Source organism: Diceros bicornis, chromosome 8 (assembly GCF_020826845.1).
Source record: "Diceros bicornis minor isolate mBicDic1 chromosome 8, mDicBic1.mat.cur, whole genome shotgun sequence".
Taxonomy (NCBI): Eukaryota; Metazoa; Chordata; class Mammalia; order Perissodactyla; family Rhinocerotidae; genus Diceros; species Diceros bicornis.
In genome coordinates this window covers 70,799,948-70,827,109 of record NC_080747.1, presented here as the reverse complement: position 1 = coordinate 70,827,109, position 27,162 = coordinate 70,799,948, and the positions used below count along the sequence as shown (strand labels likewise).

The 27,162-nt window shown below is 36.2% G+C and overlaps 1 protein-coding gene across 12 annotated transcripts in view; it reads right to left on the bottom strand.

The window, feature by feature from the left end:
* PTPN13 (protein tyrosine phosphatase non-receptor type 13) overlaps positions 1 to 27,162 on the bottom strand; it is a 206,755-nt gene that overhangs the window by 173,346 nt on the left and 6,247 nt on the right. The window contains exon 1 of one of the 12 annotated variants that reach the window (XM_058547448.1): positions 21,873 to 21,939. The exons of the other annotated variants lie outside the window; for them this stretch is intronic. The gene's annotated coding sequence lies outside the window, so the exon portion shown is untranslated. Of the gene's footprint in view, positions 1 to 21,872; positions 21,940 to 27,162 lie in introns of those variants that run through there. 12 annotated transcript variants of the gene reach the window in all.

Here is a 27,162-nt window from a genome sequence, read left to right as displayed (position 1 = left end):
GATAGGCTTAACCTACAGATGAAGAAAGAAAATTCAAGCTCTTTGATCTTTTAAATATTTAATACAAAGGAAAATTTTAACTTAAAGAAGAAAAAGGCATTGCTTGCTGTTATTTACTAAGCAAACACTGAAACTGCATTAAAACACAGATAGGGAAGAGAGACAATTCTGGAAGGCTTTCATATCCTGAGGCCTTTCATTTCTTAGGAGGAGTGGAAACGGAGAAAAGGAGAAGAGACCCAAATTCAACTCCTATCACCATATCATATTTCCATACTTCTACATATTTTCTAACATCTCTGGTTTACATTTGGCTTAAAGCAGAACTTTTCTAAGAGTAATACTAGCGGTCAGAGAGAATTTCTGAAGCTACATTTTAGAGAATTGAATTCCACAATAAGCAAGATGCTCTGTTTTTAATTCTCTTTGAATACTTCTGATTAGGTCATGGAGAAAATCCCAGTTTAGTGCTAGTTTGTTTTGCTTGCTAATCTCCCTTTTTTAACAAAAAGAGACACGTCCTAAGCTTGGAGCACAGGCAGGCCACTCTATCATAGCTTGTATTTAATAACATTATTATGTTTTCATGTATCAAAATGGTATTGATTTTTACACTTACCTTCTACTTATGGGACATTTTACTGATTTTCCACTTAAGGAAATAATATTGATCTAAATTTCCTTTTTAGATAAATTCAAGCATAAACATGAGATATTGTAAAAATATTAAGTAAATGGCATTAGGATACGGCAAAGATTATGATGGTAGCACTTGAATGAATAAAGGAATTAGGGGAAATATACGCTGAAGGAAATTCTATTCTTAAAGGAAAATGGATGACTTAGCAACAAGGTTCATTAATGGGCTCATTAACACTTATGAGCTATTTGTGTAGGGGACCAGAGCAAAAACATTCTAGAACCTCCTTCTCCAAATTTCATGACAAAACTATTTATCAGAACCTCATGTGTAAATAGCCAACATTGCTGATATAATGAAACATATACTACACCTCAATTAAATTTAATATTCTGATTAGATCATAAAATGTGTTTATATACATTTTATATTTCCCTATTTAACAAAAGAAACAATATTTTTATAAGACGCTTTTCCCTAAATCAATGCATAACTCCCTCCTCTTTCTAATGGGTCTGATATCAGGCTAGCCAGTTTCACCTTTGGGAATTACACAGAGAAACAGAGAATTGGAGGATGGGGGGTGGGGGCGCAAAAGGGTGAGGTGGTAGACTCAACTGTACTGAATTTGCCCTATCATGTAGCTGAAAGGTAATTCTTCCTAATTCCCTCTGTGTCTGAGGCAAAGGGTCAGAAATGGGAGAGGAAGAACTTGAAAATGACTCTTTCATATTTAATAATCCACTCTAATTTCCTCCACCCCTTTCTAATTATGCCATGTGAGACATGTATCTGGGTTTTCCTCCCTCCACCAATTAAAGATAAATAGGGATTCAGAATACAATGAGTACATGGTCAAGGCATGCAATGTCTTTAATTTTTGTCTACTGCTCTGAAAAATATAAACATAAAAAAATGATATAGTGTAGATACTTTGAATCTTCATTGATTGATGTTAAATATTCCTTAAAATACTAATATTTTAATAGGATTTAGGAAAGTAAAAACTGAAGCACTAATAAACTTAATACATATTAAATCTTTCAATTCACATCCTTGTTTACAGTAACACATCCCATTCCTGCTCCCCTTGATACTCAAGGTTTCTAAATCCTAGGCCTCTCCAGGGTTCTGTGGGACAAAATGGGTTCACTCTTTTCTGTTCATTTTCTGCACTTAATTTCCTCCACTTTGCTTCCTCAGGTCCTTTGCTTTCTATGATTACTTAAAAAATTCTGAAATTTCTAGAAACAGGTGGTCCCTCATCTGTTCACTTTTTTATTGTGAGTTTGTAACATTTTAATTTCTTTATGATTTAAGCAGAGATTTAGGAAATTAAGTTGATAAATCTGTTCAATCCTCTTAAATTGGAAGTCTGAACACTTTTCTCATGTAATTTACACCCTAAACAACTGTACCCTCATTTATAGGAAAAGTACAGAGTATACAGACCTGATAATTATAGGGCAAATAACAAATAGAAAAATTAGTAATTTGAAAAATTTTTAAAGAACAGTAAGCTCCATATTGCCAAATCCAATGATCCTCATCTTATACTCAATCTCTCTAACAGGCATATCATTTATCAAATCCAAAAGTGAATTCTTGATTTCAACTACTAAACCTCTCCTTCAGTGTTCCCCATTTTGAAATGGAACTGAGCCATTTATTCAGGCCGTAACATATAGAGTCACCTGACTTCTATTTTTCCTTCATATCCCACATCCAATCTGTTGGAAAATCCTGTTCCTCTTCTTTCAAAATATATCTTGAATATATCTGAGAAGTCATGACCTCTATTGCTCCTCTACAATCTTGACCACTCTATATTGTCTAGAAGAGTGCTGTCCAATGGAACTTTCTGTGATAGTGGAAATGTCCTATATTTGTGCTGTCCAATATAGTAAAGTCAACAGTCACACATGGCTATTGAGGCCTTGAAATGTGGCTAGTGCAAGAGAGGAACTGAATTTTTTTATTTTACGTATTTAATTTTAATTAATTAAAGTGGCCACATGTGACTTGTGGCTACCATGTTGGACAGTGAATGTCTAGAAAACTGTGACAATAGGGTTATAATGGGTCCGTTTGCTTGCTTCCTCTTTTGCCCCCTTGTAGTCTATTCCCAATATAGTAGCTACAGTGATCCTTTTTAAATGGAGATCTAATCACGTCACTCTTCTGCTTCATGGTTTCCCAGCCTGCTTAGAATAAAATTTCGAATCCCGACTCAGGCTACCAGCTTCCTACGTAATTTTTCCTCAGGCTACCTCTTCAACTCAGCTACTCACTCTCCCCTTCAGTTCCGACACATTCAACTCCAGCCACAGTACTCAAGCCCTTGCATTTTCCACAACACTCCTGCCTCAAATATCGACATGGCTAAGCCTCCTCACTCTATTCAGCTCTTGATCAATTATTACCTAGCAGAAAGGCTTTCCTTGACCAGACAATCTAAAATAAGAGCATCACTTACTCCTTTTCTCTCATACTCTTAATGAATTATATAATACTTCACAGCATTTACAATACCTGACAATGTAATTTAGATTTAATCTTAATTGAATGTCTCTTACATCAAAATGTAAAACTCACGAGGACAGAGAGTTTGTCTCTTTTATTAACTGGTGTATCCTCAAATGTTTAGGGCAGTGCCTGGCACACAGCAGATTCTCAATAAATATTGATTGAATGCCTGAATAAACTTAAACCTCATTTACCCTCTTTCTGTCTCTCATTTATATAACCAATACTTATTCAGTGCTCATTATTTATAAGGTGCTGCATCAGACATGGGGAATTCACACTGACAGCAGCCTAGACCTTGTAAATCAGATCACAACTGGAATAACCCTTAAAATTCCTTAAATCCTAAAACTTGGTTGGAACTAGTTGAGACTGTTTCTTTTGGAGATGAGAGTAGGAGTATAGCGTATGCCTATCTTTGCCGTCTAGAAGGAGTAGTCTTTTATGGTATTCCTAACAAAATGCAGAATTGAGATGAATGAGTTAAAATTAGGCAGTTTTCGGTTCAATATAGAGACTTTGTAACAATACAGAAAAACTACTGAGGCAGTGCCCTAAAGTAGTCAAGCAGAGAGGTCTTCCTATAGTTAGGTGAGTGTGGTGGCCTTAGCTGACCTCTAACATGTTTTCCAAGTCTAACACTATATTGTCTGTAAAATGCTATAATGAACGCAAGTTAATACATCATTTTCTGACAAGTTGCTTCCTGCTTATTACAAGTAATAACTCTCAAGGTTGACAGACAGCAGGCAAAAAAAATGAGAAACAAAACAGAGTTAACTAACAAATATCCTACTGAATAATTAAGAACACTCTGTACCTGTATTGTAGAAATATACCCAACTATTAGGTTGAAGTATACGAAATTGACAATATTTTTAAGTTGAACCATAAAAATGGTTCAACTTAATGACTTGAAAATGACTTGCCAGATATTATTAGCATAGTATGTAATTAGCATAATATGTAAGTTCTGCATCTGCACTATTAGAGTCAGTCATAACTTAAAAATATTCAGTTAAGGAAAACAAGATCAATTCAATAGCATATGCCTTCTTCTAAAATTTCACTTAGGCTAACAAAACATAAGTACCTAGTTCCAATCAGTAGATCCTGAGAGAGTCAGTCTTAAAACCTACAATGAACAGATCCATTAATTCCTAGGATCTTGAAAAAACAGCTAAAAACAAATTGTGCACTAAAATATATGTTGGTACTAACCACATAGCTCAGTAGCAGATTCAAACTTGCTAGTAAGTAATTGGAACCTGGATGACACTCTCTTACTTCCATTAGTAATTGCACGTTAGGTAATCAGTGCAATCATATTCCTATCAGGTTTTTTCTTAATTCAAAAGCCAAGCATAATTTTTAAGCCTGCTGTTTTACAAAGGGCATTTCAGCTTTCTTAACCTAAATCTACATCTTGGCAGTCTAAGGTTAGAAGTATTTCCAAAATCAACAATACCTTACTGGAATTGGTAGCATTCTTTTAATACTGAGATTTCTGGATAAGTACGTTTTACACAGGACTGTTCTGTTTTAACTCATGGCCAACACAGCACAACTTTCATCTCAGGAAATGAATTCTGATGGCTTTTGTTTCACTGTAAAAGCTGAGAGTGATTATATTTATCTGATAATTCCAACTCGTTTTTGACTTGAGTTGACGTTTAATTGACCATGGCAAAAGTATTCTATCAAAAGTAAAGGAAATTCTTACAAGTCAAACCAAGAAATAATAACTACACTAAAGAATGATGAACGTTCTTATAGTAAACAAGGTGATCTTGTTTGAAGAACATATCTCATCAATTTGGGAAATCAACCATATAATAGTGTAGACAAAAATTCTTATGTGAAAATAAAATTTCAATATTATAATAAAGAGCACTTCCTTTACGGGCCGGCCCGGTGGCGCAAGTGGTTAAGCGCGCACGCTCTGCTGTGGCAGCCCGGGGTTCGCCAGTTTGGATCCCCCGCGCACACGGACGCACTGCTTGGCAAGCCATGCTGTGGGGGCGTCCCATATAAAGTGGAGGAAGATGGGCACGGATGTTAGCCCAGGGCCAGTCTTCCTCAGCAAAAAAAAAGAGAAAGATTGGCAGATGTTAGCTCAGGGCTGATCTTCCTCACATAACACACAAAAAAAATACTAGGATTGACAGTTATGAGTCAGAAAGATACGCAACTTCGTAACAGACATTCTTCCCCCCACTTCCAGTGCTCTTCTTCCTTGGCAGAATCTGTCGTCTTCTACAGAGGCTGCCAGATATTTAACTTCCCAGCCTCACTGCAGTTAGAATATAGGCAACCACCCAACCTAGCTAATGGTACTAAGATAGAATCTAGTGAGAGGCAAACCAGGAAAGATTTTCCTTCCTAATAAAAAGATACATGTGAGGAGGGGGCCGGCCCTGTAGCGTAGCAGTTAAGTGCGTGCGCTCCGCTGCTGGCAGCCCGGGCTTCAGATCCCAGACGCGCAGTGACACACCGCTTGTCAGGCCATGCTGTGGCGGCCTCTCACATAAAGCGGAGGAAGATCGGGCACGGATGTTAGCTCAGGGCCAGTCTTCCTCAGCAAAAAGAGGAAGATTGGCATGGACGTTAGCTCGGGGCTGATCTTCCTCACAAAAAAAAAAAAAAAAAGATACATGAGAGGAAATGCCTTTATCCTTTGTCTAGTTATGCAGAAGAGTTAACATAGGCCTGCTGGCAAAGTTAGCCTTTGGCTGGAGTCTGGAAACTTAGATTTGGAGGGGTCCCCACCATTCCCAGAACTCAAAAGTGAATCACTATGTCTAAATTGTCTGTGTACACAACGCAGTTTATGCTGAACACATGCTTTCTTTCTGGGAGTCTGGAATTTTGGTACGTGCTAGGCAGAAGGTACATGAGGAGCCCCCAATGAGCTTCCTCAGTAGAAAACATTTCACATATGTTGTAACAACTTGTTGCTGAAGGAATTTAGCACATCCTATGTGACTCCACTGAGAAGGGACTCTTGGAAATTTGTGCCTGGTTTCCTCCAGGCTTCACCCCATTGCCTTTTTCCCTTCGTCGATTTTGCTTTGCACCCTTTTGTTATAATAGACCTATTGTGCTGAGACCTGTCAGTCCTCCTAACAAGTCACAAAAGCTGCGTTGGTCTTGGGGACCCCTGAACACTAGCCAGTGGGCTATCTATAGGCAATCTCAGAACTGTGGCAGCCTTATTTCTTGCAACTGCTAGAGGATAAGCCTTAAAGATTCAGGATAATATTCAGACGAGGGGTAGGAAGAAAAAAGTAAGCAAGAGCAAGCTAGGACCCTTATGAAATGCATGAGCCACCGAACAAATCTTTGAACCTCCTACTTCCAGATTTATGTTCAATATTTTAAAATAAGATATTTTATCTTTTGCAATGAAAAGAATCCTTACAAGCACTTCTCCAAGCATTCTAAAAATTGATCACGTAAAAGTAAAATAGGGTTATCTGAAGACAATACTCTTGAGGATTTTTTATTTTCGATTAATTTCTCCAGAAAAGCAAGAAAATAAAAGAAATATGGTCAAAAGATTTTTCATTTCATTACATCTCTTTAACTAGTAATATCTAAGGTTGAAGAGTGCCAGTATTTCAGAAGATTATTCAAAGCATTGTCCATTTCATCTAAGTTGTCAAATTCATTGGCATAAAATGACTGATAATATTCAATTATTCTTTTAATAAGTGCAGAATCTGTAGGGATGTCACCTCTGTCATTCCTGATACGGGTAATTAGTGTCTTCTTGTTCCTGACCAGTCTGCCCAGAGATTTATACATTTAATTGCTCTTCTCAAAGAACCACCTTTAGGTTTCAGTGATTTTCTCTCTCTCCCTTTTTTTTCTATTTGATTTCTCCTCTGATCTCTATTCTTCCTATTCTTCTACTTACTTTTCTACTACTTGCTTTGCTCTTTTTCCAGGTGAAAACTGAGGTCATTGGTTTGAAACATTTTTTCTTTTCTACTATCAGTATTTAGTGCCATAAATTTTCCCATAAGTCTTGCATCCCACACATCCTGATATATTCTTTTCATTTGTATCCCAAACAATATACTTTCTCATTTCCTCTCTGAGCCATGTGTGAATTAGGAATGTGTTATTTAGTTTTCAAATATTTGAGGATTTCCCAGAGATGCTTTGTATGACTTGAATAGATGTAAATGTATTAAATGTTTTACAGTCCAGAATGTTCATGAACTATGTTGGTAAACATTCGATGTGCACTAGAAAAGAATGTGCATTCTTCTGTTGTTGGGTGGAGTGTTCTATAAATGTCAGATCAAGTGAATTGATTGTGTTGTTAAAATCTTACATATCTTATTGATTTTCTACTTATTCTATTAACTATTGAGAAAGAGATATTAAAATCTCTGACTACATTTGTGGATTTGAAAATTTCTCCTCACAGTTCTGCTTTTGCTTGTGTATTGTGAAGCTGTTATTAGTATGTTTATAATTGTTACATTTTGATGTAACTCTACTGTCATTATGAAATGATATTTTTTCACCCTAGTCACATCTTTGTCCTGAGATACTTTGTCTGATACTAATATAGCCAGTTTTCTTTTAGTGTTAACATGGTATATCTTTTCCATCCTTTTACTTTTAATCAAGATTGCATATAGTTGGATCTTGATTTTTTTAATCCAATCTGACAAGCTCTACCATTTAATTGGGGCGCTTAAGCCATTTACATTAAATGTAATTATTGACATAATTGGGTTTATCATTTTGCTATTTTTTTCATTTGTACCACCTTAATTTTTCCCCCATTTTTTCTTTTTCTGCCTTTGGATTAACAGTTTTTATGATTCCATTTATCTCCTTTGTTGGCTGTTAGCTATAATTCTTTGTTTTGTTATTTTAGTCATTGCTATAGGATTTATGGTACTCATCTTTAACTTATCAGTCTACCTTCACGTGATATCATACCACTTCATGTAAGAACCTACAATTGTATACTTCCATTTCTCCCCTCCCAACCTTTGTGCTATTGCCATGCATTTTATTTTCATATGGGTTATAACTCCCATACTGCAGTGTTTTTTGTTTGAAGTCCACTATCTTAAAAAAAAATTATTGCACATAAGAAAATATAAGCACATTAAAAAGTACCAATCTTTAGCCATACATGTTTTTTAACCCATTCCTATTATTAGTAGTATAAGTCAGATTACCCAAACTTAAACTTTTTCTTCCAGTTAGCTGATCTTGTAAGTCAAGTCATAAAATGTTACAACTGTTACTAAAAAGGAAAATTGTTAAATAACTTAGGTCTGCAGTCCAACCAACTGGTGAGAGACCTGAGTGAGGTAAGAGACCTGACTGAGGTGCAAGGGCTGGCTCCCTAGAGAAAGGGTTCATTGCCTCCCTGGGACAGGGGAAGATCTGTTTTTCCCCCTTCCATAACTCCAGAGGGCATATTCTGAAATATATTAAGCTAGAAATAGAGAAGTGAATTCACTGGCTCCCACGTCTGTGTACATTTTGAATTTAAAACAATATTAGAGTTAAAAGTGCCCCACTTGAGTGGATGGTCATAGCCTTGACTAACTAATCTGTGATACATGTATGAGGAACTGATGACATCTACCAAGCCATCTGCCAACTTTTCATTCCTTCTTCCTTGACTCTTTACTTGATCCTCTTTGACCTACCAACTGTTCTATATTATTTCCTACTTCCCTGATGGCAGTGGAAAAAAAGGGTCAAGTATCCAAGTTTTAGAGTCAGGTGGAATGAGTTTAAGTCCCAGGTCATTCATTTAATAGCTGTGTAATCTTGGACTAGTTATTTCAAATTCCTATAGCTTACTCTCCTCATTTGTAATATCCTATAGCTTACTCTCCTCATTTGTAATAGAAAAACAACAATGGTACTTAATTATAAGATTGTTAGATGGATTAAATGAAATGAGATAGGTAAAATTCTTTGCCTAAACTAAGTGGTCAAAATGTTAGCCATTATTATTTCATTACTGCATTTTGGGATTCTTGTAAAATGGACCTATTAAATCTACTTTTTTTTTTAGCATTTCCAGTGTTCTTCATTTCATTGTGTAGATCCATTTGGTATCATTTCCCTTCTGCTTGAAGGACTTCCACATTTCTTGTAGTACAGGTCTGCTGGTGATGAATTCTTTCAGCTATTGTATCTCTGAAGAAGTCTTTATTTCACCTCATTTTTGAAAGATATTTTCATTGGGTAGAGAATTCTAAGTTGACAGGTTCAGTACTTTAAGATGTTGCTGCACTGTCGTCTTGTTTACATCGTTTCTAATAAGAAATATAGTGTCATCTTTATCTCTGTTCCTCTGTACAGAATATGTCTTCTCTTTAGTTGCCTTTAAGATTTTTTTCTTTACCACAGGTTTTGAACATTTTGAATATGATGTGCCTCAGTGTAATTTTATTCATGTTTCTTATGCTTGGAGTTCATTGAGATTCTGAATCTGTGGGTTTATAGTTTTCATCAGACTTGGAAAAGTTTCAGCCATTATTTATTCAAATATTTTTTCCATTATGCCTTCTTTCCCCTCTCCTTTAGGGACTCAAATTTCTTATATATTAGGCCATGCAAAGTTATCCCAAAATCCACTGATGCACTACTCATTTTTAAAAGCATTTTCTCTGAGTTTCATTTTGAATAATTTATATTGTTATGTCTTCAAGTTTACTAATATTTTCTTCTTTAATGTTTAATCTGCCATTAATCCCACTGAGTATAACTTTCATCTCATACATTATAGTTTTCATCTTTAGAAGTGCAATGTGTTCCTATTTAACTTTCGAACATATGCACAATAGTTATAAAAACTATTTAAAACTATTTATCTGCTAATTCTAACCTCTGTGTTAGCTCTGAGTCAGTCTGATTGATTTTTATCTTCTCATCATAGGTCACATTTTCCCACTTTGCTGCATGCCTGGAAACTTTTGATTGGATGCCATATATCACAAATTTTATCTTATTGGCTGCTCAGTATATTTTCTTGAGTTTTGCTAGGGAATGAAGTTAAAGTATTTGAAAACTTGGAAGTTTGATCCTTTGGGGTCTAACTTCTAAGATTTATTAGGTTGGTCAGGGCAACCCAGACTAGGGTAATTATTCTTCACTACTGGGGCTTTAAATTCTTCTGTGTACTCTACCTTGTGCCTCATGAATATTGAGGTTTTCCAGTCTGGTTTGGGGAACAGGTACTATTTCTGGTCCTGCATACACAAGTACTGTTCCCTCTAATCCTTCTGTGTGGTTCTTTCCCAGCAGAGGAAGTTTCCTCATATACTCAGCTGAATACTCAAAGGGGATCCTCTGTAGATCTCTGGGGTTCTCTGTGCAGTTCTCACCTCTCTAATACTCTGTCCTGTTAACTCTAGCTGCCTGAGTCTCCCTAGACTTGAAGCAACATCTCCTGAATTCAGGAAGTCCACCATTCTCCACCTGGTTTCCCACACCTTGCCCCACAGCCTAGAAACTCCCTCTCAACATAGTAAGCTGGGCAATCATTCAAGTTTATCTTGTTTCCTTCTCTGAGGGATATCACCATCTTTCACTGCCTGATGTCCAGTGTCTTGAAAACTGTTGTGTCCCATATTTTGTCCATATTTAAGCTGTTGTGGGCAGGAGGGTAAATTTTGTCCCTGTTACTCCATCTTGGCTAGAAGCAGAAGTTTCACTAGCTTATCATGTTTATTTTTCTGTACTGAACCACTGTAAATGGCATCTCAGTTCAATCACCCCTGATGAATTGGGGTCAGATCTTACGTGGTTATGAGGCTGCCCCTCTAGATTGTTTCTGTGTGGGCCTTTTCACTAACTGCCTTAAAGGCAGTCATTCTTCTGTTTAAAAAGCACATTTGAAAGAAATAGTATTAAGACTAAGGAATTTTAATGCTATGGGGAAGAATGTCTAGAAGTTTGTGCAGCTAAGTAAGTCACAAAGTGATTTTCATGCTATAGAGTTTCTATAAGAAGGATTTTTCTTTTATAATTCTTGCACATGAAAAGAACATTTATGGGAGAAGCAAGGAGATACTGAATGTTGAGACAGGAAAAAGGAAGAATGGCAGACCTCAAGAAGGAAAGGGGTTGAGAATAAAATTTTTCTAAGAAAAATCACAGACACCAAATCTCTGACACATTTACACACCAGACATTGTCTTCTATATACTTTCGGAAATGGTCTTTTATTCTTTTCTTTCTTCCTATACAAAAATCCAATGTTTATTTAAGAAATATGCTAAGGTGAAATATTAATCAAAGAAGACAGCTGGAAGCATTACTATCATTATTATCCCTTAATAAATGTCAAAACAAAATATGGCAAGTTCAGGCAAGTGTAAGGTAGATAAGGCAATCTAGGGCATAGTTTGCATACTGGTGGCCCATGGGCTTTATTTGGCCTGCAGACATGCTGTGTTTGTACTACACGGCGATGGGCCACATCATATTTTACAAAAGTGTAAATTCATGACCATATTTATAAATTGGAAGATTTCATATATTGGAGATTTCATACAAAAACCTTGGGGAAAAGATGTGGCAGCACTCAAGGAAGGTAGAAGAGGTCCACTTGAGCTCGAGTCTGAGCCCTTTAGTTCACTACGGTGTCCATCATTCACTATCGTTCCCTCACCACCCCCCGCCCCCATTTCCCCACCTCTGGCTCTTCTTGCTCCTACAGGTATTTAAGCTAGTCACACCTGATCAAGGGTATGTATAATAATATCCCAACAAATAAACCGCTATTTTTAAACTTAGGAAAAAAACATATAAAAGCATAACCCAAATATCTATTTTTTTTAAGGGGAAATAGGATTCCTAAAAAGATATATTGAAAAGAATACTTCTTTTCTACCAATTTTAGGGAAGTTGTATCTGGAGCACATTTTTAAACTATAGCTTCCTGGGAGTCTAAGAAATATCCCAAAATGTTTATTTCTAACAAATTAATAGGTAATTCAAATATAGCTCACATTTGGAAACCATAATCTACCCTACCTTTTGCCTTTTCTGTGTACACAAAAGGGAGCATAATTAGAAAGAGCTGAAATAATGTTACTAGAAAATTATGCTCTGGCACACTTTTCCTCCCAGTGCACCCTATTTAAGCAAGAAAAAAAAAAATCTGAACTTTAGGTACACAATAAGAGTAACTCCATATGTAGTCTTCAGTATTCATGTTTCAACCAAGAAAAGAAAACCAGAAGAACAAGCATGTTTTTTTAAAAAAAAAATGCTGTACACTAAATTTCTATACACCAAATATTTACATATTGGGGTTTCTCTGCACCTCAGTGCTCTATAAAATAAGAGAACTGAAATAGATTAAGTTCCCCTTCCAGCTGTAAAATGATCCAACTTCAGCCGTACCCAATATTTGTCAACCTCAGTTAAAAGAAAATTTTCAACTTAAACAAAACAGTATAATTAGTGGTAAGACATCCAAGTTTGCTTTTTACTGCTAACAGATTTTTTGTGTGTGTGTGTGTGAGGAAGATCAGCCCTGAGCTAACATCCATGCCAGTCCTCCTCTTTTTGCTGAGGAAGACGGGCTCTGAGCTAACATCTACTGCCAATCCTCCTCCTTTTTTTTTTCCCCCCAAAGCCCGGGTAGATAGTTGTATGTCATAGTTGCACATGCTTCTAGTTGCTGTATGTGGGACCCGGCCTCAGCACGGCCGGAGAAGCGGTGCGCCACTGTGCGCCAGGGATCCGAACCGGGGCCGCCAGTAGCGGAGCGCGCGCACTTAATTGCTAAGCCACGGGCCGGCCCCTCCACTCTCTGATTAGCAGTTAAAAATCTGGGCCGGCCCCGGAGTTTAGCGGCTAAGTGTGCGCGCTCCGCTACTGGCGGCCCCGGTTCGGATCCCTGGCGCACAGTGGCGCACCGCTTCTCCGGCTGTGCTGAGGCCGGGTCCCACACACAGCAACTAGAAGCATGTGCAACTATGACATACAACTATCTACCCGGGCTTTGGGGGAAAAAAAAAAAGGAGGAGGATTGGCAGTAGATGTTAGCTCAGAGCCCGTCTTCCTCAGCAAAAAGAGGAGGACTGGCATGGATGTTAGCTCAGGGCTGATCTTCCTCACACACACACACACACACACACAAAGAGTGGAGACTAACAGGTCAAAAGTGTGAGAAATGTTTGATTAATGAGGTAATTTGAGGGGGAAAAAAAAGAAAACCAGAAAAATGAAGATGTATTATTTAATATATAAAATAGGAAGACTTTATTTGTATAAATTTTTTTCAAAAGCAAAGAACTTTTTAACGTACAAAGAGGGTACATACATGTAAAGTTTCACATTAAGGAAGACTAAACATCAGTTTGGCACATCATTCATTAATGTTTCCTTCTGGCTTTAGTAACATCATGGAAAGTGAAGGATACAGAAGACCACCCCAGGGAGGGGACATGGAGATAGAATAGAAAGATGACTTACTTTTCAATCTTTGTACAATATAATGTTTTACCCATTCTAAAAAATAAGATACTTAAAAATAACAATCAAATTTTGTCTACTATAACAATTAAAGTCTGCACAACTCATCCCCTTCATAGGGCAACAAAACCATTTACTTAATAAAAGAACTGCATGATCATCTAAACTATTTGCATGAGAATAGTATACAACTCAAGTGCAAAAAAAGGACATGAAGACATCTTTAACTGGAAAGGGTTAATAGTGATTTTAATTTTACATCTCAAAAAACTCTAGGATACAAATTCCACTTCTCCAAATAAAAGCAAATGTCAACCAATTATACTGTGAACGAATTTTAAAACTGTATGATAAACTAAAATTTAGAAACTTTTGTAGTTCTCCTATCAGACACTTTTTATACCACCACATACAAAGCATCCAAGCCGACTGAAAGAGTTGATTCACAGAAGAAAAGAAACTTTGTTAGCAGTCACCAACAGTTGGGGGCTCTGTAAATAACAGCTGTCAAACAAACCAAAGGACAATTTTTAAATGCCCTAAGAATGGAATGGAGAGCTGGTCATGAACTATTAACAATTACACCTTAATAAGACCATTACTTCTGACCCTGAACTAAAAGTTATAAATGATTTTCACTATTAAAAATCTAGTGTGTAGTGATTAAGTACATAGGTTTTGGGACTAGACAGCCTAGATTCAAAATGCTGGCTCTCCCACTATCTATATTATTTGGGCAAATTAATCTAACTCTTCTTCAGTTTCCTTATCTGTAAAAATGGAGAAAGTAGTAGTATCTACCATAACGATGTTTTGAGGAATTAAATTTTTACATTAAATACTACATATCATAAGTGTGTATTATCATTATTATTATCTAAGCATCCTTGTAAAACAGTAACCCAGCCTCAGGTACATCTTCTAGTTTGTCTAAAGCATTGGCTAAGATAATTTGATGCATTGCAATCAGTAAGCCTCTTCCATTTAAAAAAGAATCTTCAGACAAAACATCATACTCTGCTTGTCAGCTCAGCAGAACAGATTCTATATGTCATGAATTCTTCACAATCTAATCTTTGTACTCCTAAAACAGGTTGGTTTTCCCTTTATATCACCATTTGGAGCATTTTTGTTTTTTCTGGCCTTTGTTAAAAGGTAAGTGTTCATAAAAAACAAGAACTATGGTTATAATCATGCTTTATTCACTAAATTTTATCTTTTCTATTTAATGCTGTATTTCCATGTTAAAAAACTTCTTGGGGCCAGCCCCGTGGCCTAGTGGTTAAGTTTGGCACACTCCGCTTCGGCGGCCCAGGTTTGGTTCCTGGGCACGGACCTACACCTCTCATCAGCAGCAATAATGTGGTGGCAACCCACATACAAAATAGAGGAAGACTGGCACCGATGTTAGCTCAGGGCGAATCTTCCTCAAGCAAAAAGAGGATGATTGGCAACAGATGTTAGCTTAGGCCAAATCAAAAAAAAACCCCAAAACAAAAAACGTCTTATCAACCTAATTTTTGATGATCACAAAACTCCATTGTAAGGATTTAGAATACTTTAAACCATTCCTCCTCTGTAAGCTATATGTTGTTTCTAATTTTATACCATTACAAATAATGCTGTGATGAGCATTTAAACATTTTTTTAAGATTTTCAAAAGGACACTTCGCTATCTTTACTTTACTCAACAGTTTATAGAAACCTGATACTATGAAGACCACAAGTTAGCTGAGGGAGACCTTGGGGGAAAAAAAGCTGACAGAAACATATACCACCATTGCAAGAACAATTGTTTAAGAGCTCATGAACAACTTCATAAATTTAGATTTTAACATAGACTGTGGAGTTCTCTTTCATATTTCCTATGTAAATTAAGGTAATTTTTTGCCCCTCCCTGGTACGGATCATTTTAAAAGATACTCTTCACATGAGAAGTTATAGTTAATAACTGACTCTGGAGTCAGAGAGACATGGATTCAAAATCCCTGCTCCACTAGCTGTGTGACCTATGGCAACTCATTAAGCCTCTCTCAGCCTCAGTCTTCTCATCTGTACAGTAAGAATAATAGCATCTATCACACAGGATTGTTGTAAAGATAAAGAATACCCTGTGTGTCAAATTCTTAAAATAGTGCCTAGCACACAGTAAATACACAAATAGTTACTTGTCACTGTAACCATTTTCAGTGTTCATTTAGGGGGTTTGAAAGACATCGTAAATATATATCTGTGTGGTCTGTGTAAATTAATTGGCTTAATTTACAGATTATGATGGCACAGATACATATTTACCAACTGCTACATCATAGTTTTTAAAATACTGTTCAGTCTAAAAAGCTAATTGTTAGAATATAGCTGGGATTTGAAAATCTTTATAATGTCCCTCATTAGGGTTGTAAAAGAAGATTTAAATAATTTTTAACAGATTAAATAATAGGGGGCCGGCCCTGTGGCGTAGTGGCTAAGTTCGGCATGCTCTGCTTCAGCGGCCCGGGTTGGGTTCCTGGGCGTGGACCTAGACCACTCGTCAGTGGCCATGCTATGGCAGCAACCCACACACAAAATAGAGGAAGACTGGCACAGATGGTAGCTCAGGGCGAATCTTTCTCAGCAAAAAAAAAAAAAAAGATTGAATAATAGTTATAAAGGAATCATAAACATGAATTTTGCTATTTATAGCATACACCGTTGAAACCATTTCTCTTCAGACAGAATAAGAAATTCTTAAGTCTTTTTCACATGATTAAGAAGTCAAATACATCTAATGGCATGCTAAGTGAACGAGGAGTAATTTAGAAGCTAGAGTAACATTATTTTCACTAGATTTTTTTTGCTTAGAAATATTTGGTAATATAAAAAGCAGCAGAAAAGGGAAATGCACCAGCCACCATTATGTACACTTTATTAATCATGGCAATGACAATTAATCCTTTAGATGATTTGGCCAGCTAAGACACTGTTTTTAGAAGACGACGCTGAATTTTGCTGTTGCTTAACAATCAACTAAGTGACTTTAGGCAATCAACCAAGTATTGGTAGACAGTCAAGAAGCTTTGTAATATGCTGTTGTGGGAATTAAAAAATAAATCAAAGAAATCCTAAAGAAAAAGAACAAAGCAGGAGGCATCACAATCCCTGACTTCAAAACATACTACAAAGCAATAGTAATCAAAACAGCATGGTACTGGTACAAAAACAGACACACAGATCAATGGAACAGAATTGAAAGCCCAGAAATAAAACCACACATATACGGACAGCTAATTTTCAACAAAGGTGCTAAGAACATGCAATGGAGAAAGGAAAGTCTCTTCAATAAATGGTGTTGGGAAAACTGGACAGCCACATGCAAAAGAATGAAAGTGGACCATGTGCTATCGCCATTCACAAAAATTAACTCAAAATGGATCAAAGACCTGAAGGTGAGACCTGAAACTATAAAACTCATAGAAGAAAATATAGGCAACACGCTATTTGACATTGGTTTTAAAGGAATCTTTTCGGATGACATGCCTACCCAGACTAGGGAAACTAAAGAAAAAATAAACAAGTGGGATTTTATCAGATTAAAGAGCTTTTATAAGACAAATGAAACCAGAATCAAAATGAACAGACAACCAACCAGCTGGGAGAGAATATTTGCAAAACATACATCTGACAAGGGGTTGATCTCCATAATATATAAAGAACTCACACAACTGAACAACAAAAAAAACAAACAACCCGATCAAAAAATGGGCAGAGGAGGGGCCGGCCCGGTGGCGCAAGCGGTTAAGTGCGCGCGCTCCGCTGCGGCGGCCCGGGGTTCGCTGGTTCGGATCCCGGGCGCGCACAGACGCACTGCTTGGTAAGCCATGCTGTGGCGGCGTCCCATATAAAGTGGAGGAAGATAGGCACAGATGTTAGCCCAGGGCCGCCTTCCTCAGCAAAAAAAAAAAAAGAGGAGGATTGGCGGATGTTAGCTCAGGGCTGATCTCCTCACACACACAAAAAAAAAGGGCAGAGGAAATGAACAGACACTTCTCCAAAGAAGATATACAGATGGCCAATAGGCACACGAAAAGATGCTCAACATCACTAATCATCAGGGAAATGCAAATCAAAACAACACTAAGATACCACCTCACGCCCGTTAGAATGGCTATAATCACCAAGACAAAAAACAACAAATGTTGGAGAGGATGTGGAGAAAGAGGAACCCTCATACACAGCTGGTGGGAATGCAAATTGGTGCAGCCTCTATGGAAAACGGTATGGAGATTCCTCAAAGAATTAAAAATAGAGATGCCCTATGATCCAGCCATCCCACTACTGGGAATCTATCCAACGCACCTGAAATCAACAATCCAAAGAGGCTTATGCACCCCTATGTTCATTGCAGCATTATTCACCATAGCCAAGAAGTGGAAGCAACCTAAGTGTCCCTCGACTGACGACTGGATTAAGAAAATGTGGTATATATATACAATGGAATACTACTCAGCCATAAAAAAAGACAAAATCGTCCCATTTGCAACAACATGGATGGGCCTGGAGCGTATTATGTTAAATGAAATAAGCCAGAAAGAGAAAGACAAACACTGTATGATCTCACTCATATGTGGAATATAAACCAACACATGGACAGAGAAAACTGGACTGTGGTTACCAGGGGCAGTGGGGGTGGGGGGGTGGGAACAAGGAGTGAAGGGAGTCATATATATGGTGATGGACAAACAAAAATGTACAACCCCAAATTTCACAATGTTAGAAACCATTAAAACATCAATAAAGAAAAAAAATAAATAAAAATAAATAAATAAATAAATCAAGTCTTGAGTTGGTAAAATACTAAATGTATTTTTGAATTGTACTTCTTACATCACACTTGTTAAAGAGATAAAACATTTATCTGAATTAAAAATGGAAAGATGAGGTTCATTTCAAAACTTTTTAGGAATTGATATCTGCCAAGTATAATGCTAACTTCTAAGAGGATGAAAAATGCTTTTGTAGCCAAAGCAATTTGCAGGAAACATTTCCAATTAATTTTAAATTTTGAATCCTAGTGATAAATATTATAATAATAAATAAGTATAAAGGCTGACACTTAAGTCACACTAGTGGTAAATAAAATGCCTAACTACCATAGCAGAATATTAAATAACAGGATGAAATTTTCATTTAAAAACTTTTCCTGAATTTACAGTCTAGATGGCTCATTTTAAATACAATCCTCAATCCCAGATTAAGTGAACCAAGCAGTAACTAATCCACACAGCATTTTCAATTGAACAAACATCACACACACTTTGCCTAGATTCAAGATCCTTTGACAGTTTATTGTAACAAAGTGGCAGACAGCAGCAAATAATAAATATCTTTGATTCAATCAACAGTTGGCTTATTGAGCAAATTCTGAAAGTGCTGAGTAAAATCACTTTCCATTTCACCCAGCCCTCCCAGCCTCAGGAGGTTTCCTCATCACTCTAGGCCTCATATTGTACTTGACCATCACCGAGTGCAATAATCTCTACACTTTACTCTTCATTTTCTGCAGATATGGATTTAGGCAATCACTGTTCAATTTATTCAACTTCAAACTGATAAGGCATATAAATCTTTTATCAATCTCCCCTTACATTCCCAACAGTGATGATTTCTAACCTTTACCTCTCTCCTTAAACTTCCAATTCTTCACCACTGCCCAAACCATACTTAAAAGCAGACAATCTTGCCTCTTTGACAGGATTAAGTGTAAATTCTCTTAGAGAAGCTTATTTTCATTTCTATTCACCCAAAGGCCCAACTCTATCTCTGTAGCCTTCCCTTCAATCTCACAGACAAGAGCTGCTCTCCTCATGACTGAAGCCAACAACTCTACCTGGGGCTCATTCCTTCCCATCCCAACAGAGCTTCATAAAAGGAGATTATTCTTTTTCACTCTTTCTGGCATTTTAAGTCTCTTAATCTCATAGAATCTGGTCTTTTACCATCTTCAATCTTATAAAGAAATTTTTTTCTGATCTATGAAATCTCCTAGATCATCCAAATCTCATCTATTTGCTACCAAATATCATCCTCCATTTCAATTTCCTTCTTCTTCCCTTCCTCATCAGTATAGTAAAATGGTTCTTTCGAAGGTAATAATATTCAGCTGATCACACGGTTCTTTTCCTATTTTTTTTAGTCATCTTTCTTTGGTTCCTTGTGGCATCTGGCACTACTGGTCATGTACTCCTTCACAGACGCTCCTAATGCACTTTAACATCACCCTTTCCTAGTTCGTTTACTCTGCTTCCTTCTGTCCCCCTACCTTTCTCACTTTCACATGCCATCTTCAGCACTTCTTTTTAAAAACGTCCTCTCTCCTGAATTCACTCACTCATATCCTTGTTCTGTCATACACCATGCTCGTTCCCAGACATCTAATAATGTCTTCAAGGCAGCGCAAGCTCTACCCCTCAGGTAAACCCTCTGATTAAACCAAGCCATGCTTTCTTCCTTAAAACTTTTATTGCACTTATTCATTGTTTTGTAATATCTAATGGTTTCATACTTCCCCGTGTTTTTTTTTTAACCTAGATTTTAAGTTTTTTGGTAGGAACCATTCTCCTTTTATTTTTCAGTATTTCTCAAAATACAGAAAACAATTCTAAACACAGAGCAGTCAAATACTTTACAGCTGTATAATTAGTTTAGACAAGAAACAAAAGACATTCAAAACGAAAATAAATGTATATTACTTGTAAAACATTTCTAATTGTTGCTATTTTAACTACAGTCAAACAATCTTGTATTTTTTTCTACCAATCTCTGTATTTTTCACATATTGAAGGAGACATGACACATTAACCCATTTTCTTTCCTTTAAAATGTCAACCGTTTTAGACTTACAGTGGCCTATATGTAGCTACCACATCTAAAAAGATCTTACATATAAAACAATCTGAAAACCAAAGCACAGTCAGGCACCTAATCAAAACAATGTACACGCGAGAAGCTGAAATCTGGGTGAGAAAGAGATAAGCCATGCTTTTGTCTCAGTATTATTAATCTTATTTCTTAGGTTGCTATTTCCCCAGCACATACAGCTGAAGAGGGAAGTGAAAAGTAAAGAATTCTTGTAAACTGAATCAGTGGGCTGTGCTCAACCATTTCATATGTATAACGACACAGGAATAAAGCTTACAAAACCCTATGAAGTAGTTATCATTATTTCCATGTTACAGATCAGACACAAAGAGATTAAATTACTTATCCAAAATGACTCTAATTACTAAAAGAGCTAAATCGCAAACCAAGGACTATCTAAACTCAAAATCTGTGCTCTTTCTACCACACTATGCTTCCTAATTTATGTCTGAATGTGAACAAACCATGACATTGCCTAGATTTAGTTTTCACAAAAGCTAAACACTTAAGAATGGATATAAATACATTAATTTTGTCTTCTTAAAGATTAACAATAATTTAATATTTCAATGGTGGGTCAAATACAGAATTTTTAAATTGTATGAATGAGACATATCATTACAAGGAATTAAGTATTAAACAACGCAAAGTATAAAAGTATCAAATAATCTTAATGGTCGTGAACCAGCCTGCACAGAGAGTAATCCTGTTTCTTAAATAGCCTCTAGGCTATTAATTAGCATTATTTATGTGTTAGATATCAAGTGGTAAGTCAATAAAACCAAGCCCCCACCCACCATCTCCTCAAAAACCTAGCATATGGTCTATAATTTATCTACACATACTACAACCAAATTCCACTAAACTAGAAATAAATGGAGATCAGATGTTAGAAACTCTGGAGAGAACAATAATTGGATCCGCCAAATCCACTCTCTTCAATTAGTTTTGGAACAGCCAGTGCCCAGCAAAAAACTCCAATTCCCAGCTTCCCTTGCAAATAGGAGTGACCAACATAAATAGAAGTCATTGCCTAAGCCTTTCCAGAAAATTATTTAAAAGGATCTGACTCAGCTGGAAGGCATACCCTTTTTGCCATTTTCCCCATTTCTTCTATATTCTATCTGCCTAGAAGGACAATATTTGAATAGAATGCTCGCAGCCATTTTGTGACCATGAGGCCATCTTGAGGCTAAAAGCCACACACTAAGGAGGTGAAGAAGAAAAATAAAAGATGTCTGGCTTCACTGTCATGTCTTGAAACTGCCATACCAGCTCTGGAGTATTATGCGTGGACTTAATGATATGTTGAAGAAAAATAAATCCTTACCTTCAAGTCATTGTTATGCTTAGGTCTCTTGTACTAGCAACCCAATGCAATTTCAAACTGGAAGAAGCAGAACACATAATTCATTGCAGTGGTCTTGGATAAGGCAAGCACCAAGAATATCTCAAGCAGCATTTCCCAAATTGGTGCTACTATTATGAGAGATGCTAAGCGATATACTATGAATTCTGCAGTTAAATTGTCAAACAAATGAAAAATGATATACATGATATCATCTTGGAGATTCATAAGCTATTAGCATATTAAAGGTTCTAAAAGTGTGCACAATATCAGTTGAGAAATGTGCCCACAGATACTTTCTAAAGAATTTTAGGTTATGCTACACAACACTTACTCCCAGGAGCATAGCAGCAAAAGATTCACAAATATTAAGTAATAACTCTGTTTGTGAGACTCTGAATGTGTACATTTACATATACTAGAATTTATATATCTGAGAGTGTTGACTTTCAAAATAGACACTTCGGGGGGATATATACCCTTGTCCTCAAGCATAATGTTACCAGAAACATTTCTGAGACTCTCTTTTCTAACTATATTTAGAGCCTTATTTTAAAAATCACTTTTTTTTTGGGCCAGCCGGGTGGCGTAGCGGTTAAGTGCATGCGCTCTGTGCAGCGGCCCGGGGTTCACAGGTTCGGATCCAGGCATGCACCGAGGCACCACTTGTGAAGCCATGCTGTGGTGGCGTCCCATATAAAGTAGAGGAAGGTGGGCAGGATGTTAGCCCAGGGCCAATCTTCCTCAGCAAAAAGAGGAGGATTGGCATCGGATGTTAGCTCAGGGTTAATCTTCCTCACAAAATAAAGAAAAAAAAATCACTCCTTTTACTTTATAATCATTTTTCATTTTAATTCAAATTATACTCCTTAACCACTCAACTTTCTAAAACATGAATTATTATTTAATTGAATCAAACCTGCTCTCTAAGAGATGTGTCACTCAAAAGGATATTCAAAACAACATGCTCTAAAAGTAACTCCAAAACAGGAGATAATAGTGTTCTAAAAATGAGTAGTTTGAAGAGGACAACATTTATTTTTACAGGTTCCGCTAAGTATGTGAAAATCCAGCACATGTTAATATATCTACAAGCCAAACAAATGAGTAGAAGAAACTTGTAGCCCAAGGAACAAAGAAGGGCCATAAACCTTGAAACAAGAAACCATATTTAAGTTCATATATTATCTTTACCCAGCATTTAAAAGAAACTTGTTATAAATCAAATATAAGTATACGAAAAATAATAACAGCTAATATTTATTAAATACTTAGTATGCATTAGGCACTGCTCTAAGTGCGTTACACGTATTGACTCATTTAGTCCTTATAACAATCCCTTAAAAGAGGCCTGGTTACTATTCTTACTTTGCAGATGAGGAAACTAAAGTACAGCAAGGTTAAGAAACTTGAACAAGGTCATAGAGCTAGTAAATCATAAAGTCAGAAGTCAAACCCCAGGCAGCCTGGCTCCAGATTCTCCGCTCTAAATGCCGTGCTATCCTGTTTCTAAATCAAACAGGAGAGGTTAACACCGTGCACTGCTGCATCTAAGGACAATTCACACATATTCAGACAGGTATCTACATGTTTGTCAAGTTTTACACGGCAGTTTTACATGTTATTTAACTTGATCTTTACAGCTGTTCTGTGTCATTATGTCCTGTCAATCGATCAATTTACTTGGCATGAACTCAGATGATTAAGCTACGTGGCCACCGACTATTCCATCCATCTGCTGTCTTGGAAATGTGTCCTCTCTGTGTATCATCAGCACCTAGTAGAGTGCCTGGCAAAGAACGGGAATTCAATGTATATTTACTGAATAAAGAACAATTAAAAAGGAGCTGGGCATCAGAATGTGTTTAGATCAGTCCAGATTCATCATTACTGCTACTAGAAAAACTTAACTAGCTTAGCTCACAAAAAGTAATTGTTTAGTATCCCTTTAGGCAGAAGAATAGCACTATCCATTTTTCAATTAAATCTTAGTATCTCAATACAGACTTAAAACTCCTTTGAAGTTAGAAGAAGTCTTGATGTACTAACATAAACACTGAGAAAGATTCAGATGAAATCTTATTTAAAAAACATAGTTCAGTTTGGTCAGTTACACAGTGAGTATGATATATCATGTGGCCACATTAAAATATTCTTTTATTTACAAACTGCAGGATAAAGAATAAAATACATACTAACAAATTTAACCAAAGAGGTGAAATACCTGTACATTGAAAACTATAAAATATTGTTGAAAGAAATCAAAGAAGATACAAAGAAATGGAAAGATATTCCATGCTCTTGAATTGGAAGAATTAACATAATTAAAATGTCCATACTTCCTAAAGCAATCTATAGATTGAATGCAACCTCTATCAAAGTCCCAGTGACACTTTTCACAGAAACAAAACCAAGAATCCTAAAATTTATATAGAACAACAAAAGACCCCGAGTAGCCAAAGGCATCCTGAGAAAAAAGAACAAATCTGGAGGTATCACACTCCCTGATTTCAAAATATACTACAAAGCTATAGTAATCAAAACAGCATGGTACTGGCACAAAAACAGACACACAGATCAATGGAACAGAATCGAGAGCCCAGAAATAAACCCACACATCTATGGACAGCTAATTTTCGACAAGGGAGCCAAGAACATACAATGGAGAAAGGAAAGTCTCTTCTTCAATAAATAATGTTGGGAAAACTGAACAGTCACATGCAAAAGAATGAAAGTAGACCATTATTTTACACCACATACAAAAATTAATTCAAAATGGATTCAAGATTTGAATGTAAGACCTGAAACCATAAAACATCTAGAAGAAAACATAAGCAGTACACTCCTCGACATCAGTCTTAGCAGTATCTTTTTGAATACTATGTCCCACCAGGCAAGGGAAATAAAAGAAAAAATAAATAAATGGGACTACATATAACTAAAAAGCTTCTGCACAGCAAAGAAAACCATTAACAAAACAAAAAGAGAATCTAACAATTGGGAGAAAATATTTGCAAATCATATATCTGATAAGGGATTAGCATTCAAAATATATAAAGAATTCATACAACTCAACAACAAAAAAACAACCCAATTAAAAAATGGGCAAAGGAGGTTGGCCTGGTGGTGTAGTGGTTAAGTTCACACACTCCACTTTGGCGGCCCGGGGTTCACAGGTTCAGATCTCAGGTCAGACCTATGTACCACTTATCGAGTCATGCTGCGGCAGGCATCCCACATATAAAGTAGAGGAAGATGGGCATGGATGTTAGCCCAGGGCCAATCTTCCTCAGCAAAAAGAGGAGAATGGGCAACAGATGTTAGCTCAGGGCTAATCTTTCTCACCAAAAAAACCCAAATGGGCAAAGGATCTGAACATATATTTTTCCAAAGAAGATATACAGATGGCCAACAGGCACATGAGCAGATGTGCAACATCACTAATTATTAGGGAAATGCAAATCAAAACTTCAATGAGATATCACCTCATACCCATCAGAATGGCTTTAATTAACAAGACAAGAAATAACAAGTGTTGGAGAGGATGTGGAGAAAATGGAACCCTCATACACTGCTGGTAGGAATGTAAACTGGTGCAGCCTCTATGGAAAACAGTACAGAGATTCCTCAAAAAATTAAGAATAGAACTACCATATGATCCAGCTATTCTACTTTTGGGTATTTATCCAAAGAACACGAAAACATGAACGTGTAAAGATATTTGCACCCCTATGTTCACTGTAGCATTATTCACAACAGCCAAGACTTAGAAACAACCTAAGTGCCCATCAAGGGATGAATGGATAAAGAAGATGTGGTGTATAGACACAATGGAATATGACTCAGCCATGAAAAAAGATGAAATCTTGCCATTTGTGACAACATGGATGGACCTTGAGGGTATTATGCTAAGTAAAATAAGTCAGACAGAAGAAGGTAAATACCGTATGATTTCACTCATAAGTAGAAGATAAAAGCAACAACAACAAACACATAGATAGAGATTAGATTGGTGGTTACTAGAGGGGAAGGGGAGCGGTAGGAGGACAAGAGGGGTGATTAGGCACATGTGTATGGCTACAGATGGTAATTAGTCTTTGGGTGGTGAACATGATGTAGTCTACACAGAAATCGAAATATAATGATGTACACCTGAAATTTACATAATGTTATAAAGCAATGTTACCTCAATAAAGAAAAGAAAAAAAAAATTGAAGGAAATTCTTACTAAATTTTAATAATGGAGAATAATATAGTCTAGATTTTTCATTGTAACTAAGAATTATATGATATAACTAAGAACATTGGAGGGTATGTTGACTTGAATTATAACTGAAGTAACAGTATTGCCAGATACTATATAATAACACATATCCTATTTGCTTTTCATTTCTATATACCTCAAAGCAGTGTTAGAATTTCAAGGTTCTGATTGAACTCAACTGAATGTTATATATCTACAATACAGTTTTATCTAGTTTAGATTTGATAATTGAACATTTCTGAACTAAAATTTCTATTGTATTGGTCATATATATATATTTTTATTTATTATTATTATTTTTTTTAATTATCAGGTTAAAAAATTTTTTTTAACAAAACACCTATTCCAGCTTTCATGAAGTACAGCTAAAAGGATACATTTTAGCTTTGGTAAATTTTCACACAGTACTTAGAAAACTGAGATATGTTACATATGTTATGTCCGAATCACTGCCTGAAGCTCATTCCTTAAACTAAGTATAGAAACTAGCATCAGAATAAAATTAAAACAGATTATATCAAGAACAAATGTAATCAATATTATGTTCAAGTAATTCCATGAAATTACATCTTAACACAATTCAAGAACATGAAAGACAGGAGGAAATGAATCTATAATTCAAAACCTTACAATAAGAAAAATTCCTGTACCAAAGTATTTCTTTTCACTTCAAAAACTGAATTACATTATATTTTCTAGAAGAGATATTTGACTACACTAAGACCTAAAATAATTAATCATCCTTTAATAGTTTAAATGTTTATTTTAAAAATTACACTTTTATAGAAAAAGTGCTTAAGTAATACTTAAGCAGTACTAAGAGATACTAAATTCTTAAAAGTGTTCTCTTATTTAAAAAAATTCCCAGGCTAATTTTTCTTTCTTCCAAAAAAAAAAAAACCCCACCAACTTTGAATACTTTTACCACATTTTCAGGTTACATAATCATTCTAATCTTAATTTAAATTATTCAACAAGAATATTTCATTTTTGTTCCACAGACTACAT